The sequence below is a fragment of the Hippopotamus amphibius genome, chromosome 9 (genome assembly GCF_030028045.1).
Source record: "Hippopotamus amphibius kiboko isolate mHipAmp2 chromosome 9, mHipAmp2.hap2, whole genome shotgun sequence".
Lineage (NCBI taxonomy): Eukaryota > Metazoa > Chordata > Mammalia > Artiodactyla > Hippopotamidae > Hippopotamus > Hippopotamus amphibius.
The window spans coordinates 74,162,880-74,179,398 of NC_080194.1; positions in this window are offsets into that span (position 1 = coordinate 74,162,880).

Here is a 16,519-nt window from a genome sequence, read left to right on the forward strand (position 1 = left end):
GGGCTCCAGAGAGGAGAGGATGAGCAGGGAGGGGGTGGAGGGGAGGGGAGGAGCACACCGAGCCAGAGGTGAGATGGAGGCGGGGCCGGGGAGAATGAAAACCCAGCCTGTTGGTGGTTTCTTCTTTTTTTAAGAGCCACAAGCTGAGATCAAAGGTGATATTTTTACAGCAACTGAAATAGAAAACCACTGGGCACACAGTGGGAGGTGAGAGGCCAGAACACAGGCCCTTTCATACAGCCTGTGGCCACAGCAAGCACCCTGCCCTCTGCAGTGGGCCATGGGGCTTGGGGGACAGTGTGGCCCCGATCTTCCCAACTCAGGTTTAAGAAAGAAGTAAAAGAGATGAGCTGCAGCCCTCAGTGCTGGGAGAGGGGAGGGACAGCAGTGGGGATCATAGTGAGTGGTACCCAGAGTCTGTCACTTTCCGAGACCATGCTTGTCACTCTTCCCGTGGGTGTCAGAGTTGTGCCAGGCCCTGTTTCATCCTCACAGCGCTCAGTGAGGAAGGATTATTGGTGCCCCTGTTTTACAGGGGAGGAAACAAAGGCTGCAGGGGAAAATGATTTGGTCAAATCCCACAGGGAGGTGGAAGCAAATTCAGGACCAGAACCCCAGGGCTCCTGGTCCAGCACCCTTTCTGCTCCCTGTAATCATCACTCACTCATTCACATACCAAATTATTTATTGAGTGTCTGCTGTTGAGGGTCGTAGCTGACCTTGGGACCAGAGGGGCTATGCTCAGGTCTGCTAGAGCACTGGTTCTCAGAGTGGGGTCGCCAAACCCACGGCGTCAACCTCACCTGGGAACAAGTGAGAAATACACATTCTCAGGTCCCAGCCCAGACTCACTGAACAGGAGACTCTGGGGGTAGACCCAGCTCTCCACATTTTAATGAACTTTCCAGGTGATTCTGATGCACACTGAATTTGAGAATCACTGCACTGTTTCACCTCAGCTTCCACCTCTGTGTTTCAGGGAAAAAGCTCAACATCCGTCTCACAAGGTTGAGCTTGGTATCAGTGAATATGTGCGCCGGGTGTGTGTTCTATGCCAGCCATTCTCCTAAGCCGTCTACAAATATTAACTAATTTCATTTCACAACTCCATGATATAGGAACTAATACTATCCTGATTTCACAGATGAGGAAATGAAGGCACAGAGAGGTAAAGTAACTTGCCCAGGGTCACACAGCTAGAATCCAAGATTTTACCCTTTAACCAACGGAAAGCCCCCAGCAGAGTGTCTGGTGACCAGAATGTGTCCCAGGCATGGCTGAGGATGTGATGCTGCCAGTTAGTATTACCTCATCTGATTCTGAGATGATGATCCCCATGTTGTAAATATGAAATCTGCTTCCCTGTCAAGATCAAGGAGGGAGTCAGCTGCAAAGGCAGCCTCAGTGTCTGGAACCCCAGGGCAGCCCACAGGCCCTCACCATTCATGCAGCTTTGAGACCATAATATACCATCTTGGTCTTCTGGAAACATCTCAGTTTTCTGTAGGGAAGAGTATAGACTCTGACAGAGGTGAGCTGAAACCCTAGTTTGGCCATTCAGAGGCTGTATGACCTTGGACAAGTCACCTCACCTCTCTGATTTTTAGATCACCTTTCCTCATTGCAAAGTGGATGATGACAGTCCTAACCTTGCAGGGTTCCTGTGAGGGTTGGAGAAAATGACCCTTGTGCCCAGCCCGGAGCATGCACGGAGCTGGCCATCAACAAGCAGCTTGCCCACCTCGCTTCCTGTCCCTGCTGCTACGTCAGTGGAGAGACCAGCTTTGGACCCAGAAATGCTTTGAAAGAAAAAGGTATAAATTCCCAAACAATCAAAATGCCTTTGTCCTCCAGCCCCCCCGCCCTTTTCCAGACCTCCTTGAAACAGACGGCCCAGCCGGGGTTTCTGGGGTGAAACGCTGGCACTTGCTGCTTCCAAGTTGGGAGTGAAGTGTCCTGTGAAGGGAAGAGGAGGACCTCTCTGAGCCACCACCACTGGTTGGTGTGCGTAATCAGCACGAGCATCTCAGCATCCGCCTTGCGTGAGGCAGTTTGGCCCCGACATCTGAAGCTCGTTAGCTGCCTGCTCCCGGGGGGCTGACCCTGCTTGGAGAGAATTATCCCAGACAGAGCCACAGAGGATGGAGCAAACGAAGATCAGGTAGGTGTGGCCACAGAAGGTGGGGAAGCATAGTCTCCGGAGCGGCCTCTGGGGACCTGTGGAGAGCAGAGGAGCCTGGGAAAAAGCACTGGGCTTGCGCCCAGCTCCAGTCCAGCCACAGGCTCCCAGGGGATGGGGGGTGGGAGGGGTCCCTTTCCCTCTTTGGACCTCAGTTTCCCCATGTGTGCATTAGAGGAGGGGTAAGCAAGATGCACACTGAAGGCCTTCCAGCCCTGACATCACGGGGTCCCAGGCTGACCTAGAATTTCTAGCCGCTGAGGTTTAGCCCAGTGCTGGTGGGAGGTGAGTGATAGGTGGTGGGTGGGGACATAATTTAGTGATGGAGAGCCAAGATCCCTCCCTGGCCTGGCTTCAGAGGGGAGCTGGGATGGGGAAGACCAGAAAGCAATCCCATATTTCAGAACAGTCAGCCAGGTGCCCATGGGTGGCAGAGATAGTGTGAGCTGAGCCTCAGAGAGGCAAAGGCTCCAGCTGGGCAGGTGGCCGGGATCAAGGCACCCTTCCCTTTGTGGACCCACCACTCCACCCAGCTGTCCAGACAGGCCACAGCTAACTTCCACTTAGCAATTTTTACTAACTCCTTATTTTATAGCAGGCAATGTTCTAAACACTTGACACATATTAAAATGAGTTAACTTTTTCACTGGGTGACAGGTCCCGGGTGATTGACCAGCCTGGAGTCTGGCCCTCATCTGGCTGTCCTGACATTGACAGGACACCCAGAGAGGTTGGACAACTGACCCTAACCGTGTCACTCAAGGTCGCTGCCTCCTCCCAACCCTATTATAACTGACACCAGGCCATCTCCCTTTCTACTGACCGGGTACCCTTATCCCCTCCCCAGTTTCCTTCCCTCCTGGGAGCCAGGTCTCTGGGGAGCCATTGCTGGTGGGCCTGGAACCCAAGCAAATGGCGAGGAGGGCAGATGCAGAGGGCAGTTCACACAGACCTTGGTGAAGCCTGACAAACTGTCTCCACTCGGAGCAGAGCGGCCCTCTGTGGGGACTGGGATGGGCACGGCCCTCAGATAACACCTACTTTCTGGACCGTGCTGGATGGGCGCACGGCCAAAGTGGGCTTCTCTGAACCTTGGCTTTTCTCTAAATAACTCACTTCTGGGTTGCTGCGTTCTTCCTTTGGGCAGCTGAACAGCTCTGATGACCAGGCTGGAGAGCTGTGTCCCGCTCCAGGGAGCCTTTGGATTCATTTACTTCTCACAGAGCAACCTTATTCCTGGCATTTCTAAGACAGGCCCAGAGAGAGGTGGGGGCTGTCCAGGTTCACACAGTCGGTCAGGACGGAGATGACCCTGGATTTCCAGACCATTCCCAACTAAATAGTTTATCACTTTCAAGTATGAAAAATGAATTCTAGAACTGCAGAAATATTAGAAAATACAGATAAGCAAAAGCAAAAATAAATATACCTTTGGTCTCTCTCTTGGAGAAACTTCACCGCTCTTCCCCATCTCTTCTCTCCCCCCAGCCCCAGCCATGATCAATACCTCCTTTTGCCAGCAGCTGTTCCCTGGGGGCTAAGCCTTGACAGCGGATCCTGGAAGACAGCCTTAGACCGGATTCTGGAAAGGCCTGGCGTCTTTTCCAGAACAGCAGAGCTTCCGCCCAAATGGAACTGTTTAAGTGCAGATACAGTCGGAAGTGCTTCCAGCCAGGAGTCCAGAGCCTGCGTCCAGCCCTGCCTGGCCTGTGGATTGACTCTGTGACCTTGGGCCAGTCCCTGCCCTCTCAGTTTTTCCCACTGTAACATGAAGACTTGGATTGACCAAGTGGTTTCCCCACAGCCTGTCTCTCAGTCTGCTGGCTGCTCTTAGGCAAGGACCATGCCGTCTTCTCAGAGCATTTAGAATCAGAGGGCAGGGTTCAAGTTTCCCTAGTGATGGGCGAGGCCATCACTCCCCAGCTATGTGACTGGGAGCAGGGCACCACACCACTCTGCAGTCTGCTTCCCTGTGGAAAGACACAGGAGCAGAGTGCTGACCTTCTGTGTATCCCAGAGCTGCCGCAGATCCCAGGAGAGGTGGACTTCAGAGACCTCTGAATGACACAGAGCGAAGAGCTGCACTGGGCTGTTCCTGGAGGGTGCCCCTGCCTGCCCGGTGCCTGCCTCCATCCTGTCTGCATCCTGGCTGCCTCCTGGTTCAGGGGGGTCTGGCCCAGGCTTGTAGATGGGGCCACTGCCTGCCCTCGGGCTCACATAGCTCTGGCAAGAGGAATGTGTGGACTTGGTGCCCAGCCCACCACATGAAGTGTCAATAACAACGCCCAGAGGGCCTGAGGGCCCATGACATCATGGACAGCAGTTTCCCATGCTGGAACTCACAGAGCTGAGGCCATTTTAAAATATAGCACTGCCTTTTTCCTTTCTTTTTCCATTTTGGCTAAGGCATGGAATGTGAAAGCTGCAAAATTACTGCAGGAAGATAGAGAGGTTGACTCAGCTTCCTGGGGTCCTAAAAACAATGGGAAACCTGGGAAGTCTAGCCCCTGCTTCCTCATGCCCACCTGGACCCTACTCCAGGCTCCCCAGACAGGTCCAAGGTCGGGGGAGGACGATAATGGGCTGCCTCTGGTTCCCAGATTGTCTTTGGGCCTCAGCCTGCCATGCGTTATGGACTGGAGGTTTGTGTTGCCCCAAAATTCATACGTTGAAGACCTCCTCCCAAGTGCGATGGTATTTGGTGGTGGGGCCTTTGGGAGATAATTAGGTTTAAATGAGAACGTGAAAGCAGAGCCCCCACAATGGGATTAATGTCTTTATAAGAGGAAGAGAGACCAGAGATCTCTCTCTATCTTTCTCTCTGTCTCTCTCTCTCTCTGCGAGTTCACAGAGAGGTCACATGAACACAGTGAGATGGCAGCCACCTGCAAGCCGGGAAGAGGGCTCTCACCAAGAACCGATCAGCTAGCACCTTGATCTTGGACTTCCTAGACTCCAGAACTGTGAGAAATAAATGCCTGTTGTTTAAGCCACCCAATCTATGGTATTTTGTTAGAGCAGCCTGAGTGAACCAAGACACATCTATGAAACAGGCACAATGACCCCTCCCTGACTATTGCTAATGAGAACTCAGTGCAGTAAGAGATAAGCATTCATTTGGTCATACATTCACTCAACCGATATTTGTGACACAGCTTGTAGGTTAACAGGCACTGTTCTGGGAGATGCGGTAGAGCAGTGAGCAAAGCAGACAAAACCCCTGCCCTCACAGAGCTGACATTCTAGTAGGGAAGACAGATAGTAACCAGATAACAAACTAAAGGATACCGTTTGTTGGATGTTTGAAGGTAAGTGCTACGGAGGGAACATCCACCTGGAAGGAGTCTAGAGTACCAGAAGGGAGGGGCCGGCCTGTTTCTACTTTTCAATAGGGTGGTGAGGGCAGGCATCTGTGAGAAGAGGGCCTTTGGGGAGGGCTGAAGGAAGTGAGAGAAGGCCGTGTGGTCGCTTGGGGGAAGGCATCCCCAGCTGTGAAAGGACACTGGCTATGGTAGGAAGCAGGGTACCCGTTGGAAATGATTTCCAGGTGTGTCTTCTGGCCCTCAAAAGCCCCCAGCTCTATTCTGGGCACAGGCAGGCTCTGAACAGTCAAAGGCCCAGTCTCATCTTATCTGTTAGCTTCAACTTAGTGGGCTAAACAGAGAACACTGGAGGGCCCCAGAGAGAGCTCAGACATGCAGCAGACTGGGTGTCAGGAGGCCTGGCCTCTAATCCTGGCTCTGCTGCTGGCTGGCGATGTGACATTAGATAAGGCACTGCCCTCTCTGGGCCTCAGTTGCCCTGCCTTTAAAATAAGATAGATTGAGACTTCCCTGGTGGTCTAGTGGCTTAGACTCTGTGCTCCCAGTGCAGGGGGCCCGGGTTTGATCCCTGGTAGGGAACTAGATCCCACATGCTGCAACTAAGAGATCGTATGCTGCAGCTAAAGACCCTGCATGCCACAACGAAGATCCTGTGTGCCGCAACTAAGATCTGGCACAGCCTAAATGAATAAATAAACAAATTAATTAATTAATTAATTAAAAAAAAACGATGGCTGGTGGTTGCCAGGGGCTGAGGGGAGGGAAAAGGGAGGCATGAATGCTGCTGGGTATGGGGTTTCTTTTTGCGGCAATGAAAATATTGTGGAAATAGATAGTAGTGATGGTTGCACAGCTTTGTGAATATACTAAAATCCACTGAATGGTACACTAAAAGAAAAAAAAAGTTGGTTGGTTGGATTAAGATGACCTCTAAAAGAAGAAACACTAACATTTTTTTGTGCCTGTGGTACCCTGGGGCCTGTTTTTGCATGTTATCTCATGATCTCTAAGGTTCCTCCCAGTTCAGACTTCCTGTGATCCACCACAGTGATATTCACGTTGCCATCACTCATCAGAAAATCCAACTTGACCCACCCATCCAGGCCCAGATCTAGGGTAGAGACTGGGGAAGAGGTAGGAAGAGAACGAATCTCTCCCTGCAGGAGCTCAGAGCCTGTGTAAGAAATCATAAGTGCTCATTGTGCCCAAGAGCGTCTTTTCTTTAGGACCAGCTCCTTCCTTTCCTTTCCTTGTATAGGAAAGAACCCCAAAGTACAAGGAGGGACAGACAACCATGTGCCATACAGGGGGCCCTGGGAGTTGATTTATTAATAAACACACTGGGGCCTTTGGCTGAGTGTTCAGGATACAGCAGTGGGCAAGTCAGACCCAGTCTTGCCCTTAGGAAGGGAGACAGACTTTACAATAATCAAACACACAATTACAGATTTTTCTGACGACTGTGATTGTGATTGGAGCCGTGGAGGAAAAGCACATAATGTATTGAACCGCTCATCGAGGGCACTGGTGTGGCTTGAGCTGGGTTCTGGGGGTGAGTAGGAACAATGAAAGGGTGTGGAGACGAGGACAGTGTGGGGCGGGGTGTTCCACACAAGGCTGAGGCCCCACGTGTCTGCAGGGGGAGGCCAGCGCAGGAGGGGCAGCTGCGGGGCAGCTGCAGCAGGAACGGGCTGGGCCCCACCATGCAGGGCCTTAGAGTCCGGAGGCCATGAGCATCCATCGGTGCCTACTGTCCCCGCTCACTCAGAGTGTCCCGGTTCAAACAATAAACTATGAAGCCACCCTCTTTGTGGGTCACGTTACGGAGTTTGTCCCAAGAACAACCCGTGGTCCAGGAAGGCCTGGTCATTGCTCCCACCTCCCGGCTTCCAGGCCTCCAGGCCTGCGGCTCTGCACGTCGGGAGCAAGGGCCTGCCAGCCCCCGTGGCCACAGCGGCTGAGCTGGAAGATGTGTGAGGGGCCCTGCTTGGCAGCCCCCGGCCATTCGGCCCTGCTGCCCTCCTCCGGGGCAGACCCTGCTGCCCTCATGCCAGCACCGCTCCTCCCCACCCCCTCAGTATCTTGAGGTTAGAGCTTTGCCACCAGGTCTCAGGCCACGTAGGGTTCTTGGCTCCAGGTTCCGCAAGCCAGTTTCTGGCCGTCCCCACCCTCGGCTGCTCCCCGAGGACCTGATCCAGGCCTCAGCTGCGGCCTCACACTCTTTCCACTCGACTTTTATTTTTGCTTCTCTTTATTTTCCTCTAGGTGTGTGCGTGTCTCTCTCTGCTGGGCTTCTCTCTGTTTTGACCTCCTTCTCTTTTTCTCTCTCTTCTCCAGGGTAGCCTGGCATTGCAAGAAAGCCTGTGCTTCGGGACAGATGGAATGAAGTGCAAGTCCTAGCTCTGTCACTTGCTGGCGGTGTGATCTTGGGCAAAGCATCCATCTCTGAGCCAGTTTTGGGTTTTATGAAATGGACGTGCTCCTCCTAACTCCTGCTTCTCTGGGTGGTTGTGAGCTGAGATGAAGTTTTGGAGTCCCTCCTAGAAGTAGCAGGTGCTCAGCAAATGGTAGTTTCCTCTTTCCTTTTGCACTTTCTCCTCCCTGACCTTCTGCATATTTTGCTCACTTAAGCACAATGCAAGAAACCAAAGCCCTCCTGCTGGACCCCACTCACCTTGCTCCCCCAGCGCAGCCCCACCAAACCCAGAAAGGAATGAAGCCAAGGGCCTCACGACACGTGCAACCTACTCACTGCTAGCCCTGTGGCTGGGCGGCGTGGCTGGGTGTCATGGCTGGGCCTCTTGGCTATGGGGCTCCGGAGGGGGATGTGGGAGGCGTCTTCTGAGCTATGCTGTGATGCAGGCACCAGACTCTTGTTTTTTCACCACCCGAAGGACAAGAGAGGCAGCCTTTCAACACCCCCTACCCCCGCCGCAGGCCTACAGACGTCTCACTGTCCCCCACACCACACCCTGCACTTTCCAGCCTGCAAGCCATTGCTTACGCCCCTGACGCCACCTGCAATACCCTTCTGCTCCCTCCCTCTCCTGTGGGGACTTACATCAACCCTGGGGCTGAAACGTGACAGAGGGGGAAACCAAGGCTCAGGAACATCCAGATGTTGGTATTTTTTACAACAAGAACAGTACAGTGTAATACATTGTACTATTTATTAAAAGACACATAAAATAGTTTGCCTGGGGTTCCAGTGGATCTGGAATTGAAACCCAGGTCTGCAGGAGTCCAAATTTCCCACTCGTTCTCCTCCCCGTCACATAATTGTGACTATGTGGACCTTACTGTAACTTACTTCCTAGATGTTACTTCAAAGGTAATTGTGGGGCTTCCTAGGTGGCGCAGTGGTTAAGACTCCACCTGCCAATGCAGGGGACACGGGTCCGATCCCTGCTCCCGGAAGATCCCGCATGCTGCGGAGCAACTAAGCCCATACACTACAACTATTGAGCTCTAAAGCCCGTGAGCCACAACTATTGAGCCCATGTGCTACAAGTACTGAAGCCCACGTGCCTAGAGCCCGTGCTCGGCAACAAGAGAAGTCACGGCAATGAGGAGCCCGCGCACCACAACAAAGAGTAGCCCCCCGCTCATCGCAACTAAGGAAAGACTGCGCACAGCAAAAAAAGACCCAACAAGGCCAATAAAATAAATTAATTAATTTAAAAAAAAAGAAGAAGAAACAACGTACCCGATACATGCTACAACATGGATGAACTTGAAAATGAGCTTGAAATGTCCAAAAATCCACAGGAAATTAGCAGTTGCTAGAGGCTGAGGTGGTAGGTGGAATGGGGACAGATAGGTATGGGATTTCTTTGGTGGTGATGGAAATGTTCTGAAATTAGAACGTTGCAATGGTTACACAGCTTTGTGAATATACTAAAAACCACTGAACTGTACACTTTAAAAGAGTGAATGTATGGTATGTGAATTATACCTCCAATTTTTTTCTTTAAAAAAAAAAAGGAGTTGCATAGATCTGTAGGGGGCCTTGCAGAACATTGAACCCAACATCTACCCCTGACCCTGTTAAAGATGGGAAAATTATGGCCCAGAGAGGGAAAGGATCACACAGCAAGTGTGAGACAGAGCAGGGATATAACCCAGAACTATATTCGCCCAGCTGTCCCCTGCTCAGATTGTTAGTTCCTGGAGGACAAAAAACTATTCATCCTGTACCGCCTGTAACAGGAGCACAGGGGCATATTGCAGAGGTGAGAGTCAGGATGGCTCCAGATGCAAGAGTCTAGATAAAGACCTGAATCTATGAGCCTAAGGAACATGGATTCGCTGCCCCACATAACTGGGAGGAACAAGGGTATGCCGGGGACTCAAATGACCTCCCCACCCCCTGAGGGTTTCTTCTTTTCCTCCCTCCTTCTCCTTATCTTCCTCACAAGGCAGGGAATAAGGCTGCTGGCTGCTGGAAGCTCTGGGGATCACAGCTTTAGAGTGCATTCCAAAGGCGAGCAAAGTGCTTTCTTCCAGAACCCATCCTTCAAGCTGAGGGAAACAGCTCTGTTTGGTCCAGTTGGGTGATATTATGTGGATCGGAAGATGGAATTCTCCAAAAGGTCAGGCCTTCTAGCAGAGGACTGGGCTCTGTGACCAGCAGCCTCACCAAAACCTCAGAAAGTTGGGGATAGAAGCCAGGGGTGCTTTTACCATCAGAAGTGGGAGGGGGGCTAGGCAGGCAAAAACTCAGCTGCCCTCTCCCCAGGAGCCACTGTGGGATGATCGAAGAGCCAGGGAAGAAGGCAATCACAGTTTTTGGATGCAGAGTGAAGTGGGGTGCAAGTCCCAGGTTTTCACTTTCTGGCTGTGTCCAGGTAGACAAGTGACACTCCTCCCACACCCAGCCCCCAGGCTCTGTTTTCTGAACTACAAAGGGAGAACAGTTATTCCCAGCCCAGAGAATTCTTGATATAAATATTTGAGATAAGAAGCATAGAGTGATCGCCCAGAGCCTGGCACACAGTAGGGGCTGAGCTAAGGCCAGTTATTGCCATCGTGATTGATGCTTTGGGTGGGTTGATGTTTAGCCTCTGGTCAGAAGATGGGGATTCCGAGAAAATGCTTCAGATAACAGGGGCTTCCAAAGGTCCATACCCCTGGCCCAGAGCTGTGAGGGTGGAGTGAGGGGAACCACTCCTCTCTGGGTAAGGATTGCCCTGTGGGGCATAACTCAGGGTCATGCCAGCGCTGCCCCAACCTGCTGCCGACCTTGACCTGTTGACCTGCCCTTTCTCAGCTTAATGTCTCCTGAATCAGACAGTGCTGCTATGGGTGACTTGCTCAGGGTTCTTCCCTACCTAAGGCTACTATGAACTCAACAAGTGTCACCTCCTGAAGTGGCCTACATCCCCGTTTTATTAAGGGATCAAGCAGCCTTTGCTGCAGAGCTGAGGTCTGCTCTGTGCAAGGCCCAGTGCAGGGCACAGGGACTCACAGATGACTCTGACCGGGCCCTGTGCTCAAGATGCCTGCATCCTGCTGGATGAATGGACATGGCCACTGACTCCCTGTGTCACCTTGGGCAAGTCACCACCCTTCTCCATAGCTCCCTTTTTCCCCATCTGTAAGGGAAGGAGTTAACGGTGAGGATGACAGCCTGTGGCCAGGCCCACAGCCCCATGTGGTCCCAAAGAGGTGGCTAGGTAGCCCATCCCCCATACCTTAGCCTCAAATTTAGTGACATCATCCCCAACCCTCTCCGTTTCCCTGGCAACTGGGATGCTGGCCGAGGTTCCCCAGGGGCCCAGACCGTCTGGATTTCCTTACACATAACTATACCTCATCCACATTTTCACAATTAAATTGTCAGTTTGGGTTAAGTGTTGTCTGCTGACGGCTGTCAACCTCTCTCTGGCTCCCCTCACTCTTCACCCAGAGCAGGTAAGTGAGAATGTCTTGCCCAGCTGGTTCTTCCATGCTGTGGAAAGAGGCTAGGATGCAATAGGAGGCAGAAGGTCTGAGTTCCAGCCCAGCTCTGCTGTGCATTTGCTGTGTGGTCTTGGGCAAGTCACTTCCCCTCTCTGGGCCTAGGTTTCCCCACCTTAAAATAGGGCTAATCATCTCTGCCCAGCCTTCTTCCTTCCCCTCCCAAGGCAGCTGCAAGTCTCGAAGGAGCCCATAATTGTGGCAGGGCTTAGAAAACTGTAAAGCCCAGCTCTGAGGCTAAGGATGGTTCATATAAGGATCAAGTTGACCTTGAAAGGGACTTCTCTGAGTCCCCAACAGATAAATGGGTAAAGTTAGTCCCTGCTCTGGTCTCCCTTGCATCCCTCTGGCTTCAGATATGGCTCAGGTCTCCTCCTCTGGCGTCTCTCACAACCTGTTCCTAGACTGAAAAGGTAGAAAAGGCGCTCTTCCCAATAGAGCCTAACCCCGAAGATGCAAGACTAGAGGTGCCAAGCCAGAGGGTCAAGGGCCCGGCATCCTATGACAGATGTGCCCACACTGAGTGGCCAGGCTCTCCCTCCCCATGATGGCCCTAAACCACTCCTGCTCTCACCCCAGCTTTCCCCTCTCAGCTCCCAGGAACTCTCCCCTCCCCTCCCGATCCACCCCCAGAGCAGCCCAGACTTGAATCCCACACCTGACCTCAACCTCCCTGCTCCAGACCTCCTCCAGGTCCCCCTTAGCAAAGCCCATACCCTTTAGCCCAGCCTTCAGGGCCCTCCCTGGCATGGGCCTGTCTCCTCCCCAGTCATTTTCCCCTCCTGTCACCCTTGATGCCAGCAGCAAAGAGCCCCCCACTTACCCTTCCCTGGAACCAAACTTCTCCCTCTTGTCTTTGCTTAAGCTCTTCCTGCTGCTGGGAAGGTCCTCCCCCACCCCCGGCCACCTGACAATTCCTCCCCAACCTGCACATTATTTATATAGACATGAATGCTAAGTACAAATCAGCTCTCCATCTGGAACTGCTTATGTACCTGGCAGAAAGGAAACTAACCTTTATCAAGGATTGATTACATACAGAGCATTTTACATATATCATCTCTTTAAGCTCCACAGCAACGCTAGGTGGTAAATTTCACTACTCCAATTTTCCAGATGAGAAAACTGAGGCTCAGAGATAGGAATTATCTTTTCCAAGGCCAAACAGAGGTGGGGTTGTGGTCGAAACCCCAAACTGTGGGCTCCCAGGACCAATGCTTGTTTTAAGCCCCAGTGGAAACACTTCCCTCAAGGTTTCAGTTGTGGCCAGGGTTTTATGTACATGAAAATACTTGCTATTAAGGGAGGTTGTGCTGCTTTGCAAATCCCAAGGACCATTGTGAAGTACCCAAGGCTGTCATGTAGAAGAGGGGACCAGGGAGAGAGCCAGGGCCATGGGAGGAGTCATAGATCTCTGCTCTAGGAGAAGGAGGACCTTCTCCCAGGCAGAGTCATCTCATAATGGAAGAGGCTGCCCTGGAAAGAGGGAAATCCCTTCCCTGGGGGTATGCAAGCAGAGGCTGGGTGAGGAATTCACTCATTCCTCTGGCAATTTTGGAAGAACCACTGTTCACTGGCTGTGATGGGACACGGGGCTGCAGCATGGGTGAGACAGAGCCGGTGGCTGGCTGTTGCTACTCCCAGAGCAGTGGAAACATTTACTGGGGCTGCGGTGCCCAGAATTCAGGGATCTAAGAGGGTGAGTGGCCCAACTCTGAGATTCTGAAATCACCTTAGACAAGTGCATATTTTCCATCTTTTCACTATATAAACCTGGCTGCTTAGGTTATCTCTTGCTACATAACAAACCATGTCAAAATTTAGTGGCCAAAAAGAACGACTGATAGATTCTCCGGATCCTGTGGGCTGACAGGGCAGATCTGCTCATCTCACTGTGGGCTCTCTCACAAGGCTGCAGTTGGCTGGTGGGTCAGCCAGGCCTGGGCTCCACGGGGGTGAGAGCAGAAGCTGCAGGGCCGCTGAGGCCTGGGCTCTAGAACATGCCACTTCTGTCACATGCCCCATCCACTTAAGGAGATCGGCAAGTCATGAGGCCAGCCAGGTCAAGGGGTGGGGCAACAGCCTTCAGCTCCGCAGGGAGTCACATTTCAAAGGGGTGTGTGTGTCCTGGGATGAGAGGAATTGTTGCCATGCAAAACCTATCTTGCTGGCATGTCCGGGAAGAGTTCAGACCAGTGACACTGCATGATTTATGGGCTAGGTGTCAGGAGACCCAACTGCTCTTGCCTCCGGCACCAATGACCAAGGGATGTGAGACAAATTGCTGTCCTCTCTCAGCCTCAGTTTATCTGTGTGAATGAGGGCACGAAGTGTGGTGGGTCTCTGGCCCTGAAACACTGACTTGGATTCATACCAAAGACAGGGAAGCCCAACTGGAGAAGACACTGTCTACCTAGACACAGGTGCCGCGGTGCCCACTGCTTCCCATTCCTCCCATTCTGGGGGCAGCACTGTCCCCGCCATTCCCAGGGCCCCTTCCATGGCAACAGCAGCTGTTGATCAAGGGGAAGGCGTGTGACTCAAGCTAGCCAATCAGCCACCTTCCCTGGGACTGATACAGAGGCCCAGGGAGACAGAAGTTCTCATTTGCCTGGAATAAGGAATTGGGCTGCTGGTGGATACAACGCAGGGGGAAGGTATGAGGCCCATGTCACCTCAAAGAGAGTGGCAAGGGTTAGAAGTGAGTTTCAGACAGCACATGCGGTGGGGGGCACTGGTACAGCTCTCCCTTCAGACCCCCAACCACCCCAGTTTCTTCTCCAGGGGCATGAACCAGTTTCTCTTAGGTTTAAGCTGGTTGGGGTTGGTTTCTTTCTTGGAGTTGAAAGAGGCCTGAGAAACAGAAACATTGTCTCCTGAGCAGCCACCACCATGATTAAACAATAGAAGGTTGAAAGCCGCCTTTCAGAAGTAATACCCTCAGTAGATGTGATGGGTGGCATGTTGTTACCTACACCCAGGATAGAAACCTCCTGCCTGACCCTGACCACCCCCAAGCCTGCTCCTTGAGCCTTGTAAAAGAACAACCCCTCCCTCGAGGTGACTGAGGAGGAGAACGTCCCCTCCCGGGGCAGTGGGCCAAGGCTCAGGGGCCCATGGGCCTGGGTTTGCAGACCTGACACAGATGACCGGACAGGCCTGGGGCTTAGTCTGCTCAGCCGCAGAGCAATGCCTGCCTCGCCTGCAGGCACAGAACTGCCTGGCACTTAGTAAGTGTGCGATGTTATCTCCCAGGAACCTTTGGAGGGAGTGGTTTACTGGTTTTCCCATTTTGCAGATGATGAAACCAAGGATCACAGAAGCTGAGTGACTTGTCCAGGGTCACACCACGGGTAAGTGCAGGAGGAAAATCGAGAGCCAGGCCAGGTGTCTAATGACACGCCTGCTGCTATTTGGTCCTGGATGATCTGGCCTCACAGGGCTTGCCCACCCCTGGAGCAGGGGACCTCTGGGCTGGGGTACTCTGCACAGCCCTGCTGTTCACCTGCCTTCCCAGGAAGGGCTCTCTAAAAAATACCCTGTGGCTGGAAACAGCACCCTTTGGTCTTATTGTTTTTACCATGTTCACAGTTTATCCTAAAACACAGGTAAGAGGGGAATGAAGATGTGGGTTCTGGAGCTGAAAGAGCCCTTGGAGGCTATTTGGTTCAACCCCATCACTTACAGATGGGGTGACAGGCTCAGAGAGGGCAAAATAATTATCTGCTGTCACACAGCCAACCACTGAGGGGGCTAAGGACTGTAACCAGGTCACCCGTGCCCCCATCCAGGGCTCCTGGAAATAGCCGACTTGCTCCCACCCGTCTCCACCAAGGCCTTGGCCCCAGGAGAGGGAAGCTGAGCTGGGTGGAGGGGTCAATAGAGGTCAGCATGGGAAAGGGAAGTGTGGCTTCCCCCACCCCCGCATCCCTGCCTGGGTGCCCCCCTGGGTAGGGTGTGCACAGGGGTGAGGGGTGGAAAGGTGTGTACCCTGGACCAATGGCAGTCAGGCAGGGGCTGAGAAGCCTGCTGACAGGAAGCCCCCAGCACGTCTGGGCGATCAGATAACGAGAATCACCAGGGGTAATTGAGGAGAAGGAAACTGTACTAACAGCAGCAGCCTAGAGCGGCCTACCCTGCCCAACTCAGAGCCTCCTTCCCTCTGAAAGGGCAGCACAGCGTGGCCAGCACAGACCTGACACATAGTGGCCCCTTGAGGAGGCTCCTGACAGAAGGAGGCAGGAGGAACAAGGCAGGTGGGGGGGAGAGCATTTGGTTCTAAAGATGAAAAAAATTCTTCTCCCAAGTGTCTCAGAGAATTCCAGAATGTCTGAGGTGGTAAAGTACTCCCCCTTATGCAAATGGGGAGACGGGGGTACAGGGAGGAAGAGATACTTGGCCAGGTCTCCCTTGACTCTCAATCCAAGGTTTTGCCACCACTTCCTCAGGCTCACCGCCCCCCTCCCCATTCAGGGTAGGGGTCTCAGTCCTAGATGATGCCTAGATCTTGAGTCACAAGACAGAGCTGAGTAGCTGGGAGGGTCCCAGAGGGCTGGGCTTCAGGAGACCTGGGATCCTCTCCCGGCCTCCTTCAACTCCTTTCCAGAAAATGCAAAGTCACTATCCTCCTCCCATCTGTTTCAGTGGGGGCCACTAGCTATAGTACATTTGGAGCCCTAGCGATCTGGGTTCAAATATTAGCTCCAACACTTGCCAGCACTGCCGTTTTGAGCCTCATCTTCTACATCTATGAAATGGAGTACTAATCCCCATCTTGGAGAATACAGAGGATTTGATGGGACTGTATTCTTCCCATTTTATAGATGAGGAAACTAAGGTTCAGGGAGTTTAAGCGACTTACTCAAGATCACACAGCTAAAAATACAGTTGGGCACAATCACCATTGGAACCCAAGTCTATGTAACTCCAATTGCTTTCTGTATCTACTCTAGTTGAGAGCCAGGAGATTTCTGGCTGAAAGACTGCTTATGCAAATATTTGGAGGCAACCGATTTAGCTCTGAAACGAGCAAAGGGCTAGACCCAGAGGACGATGCATC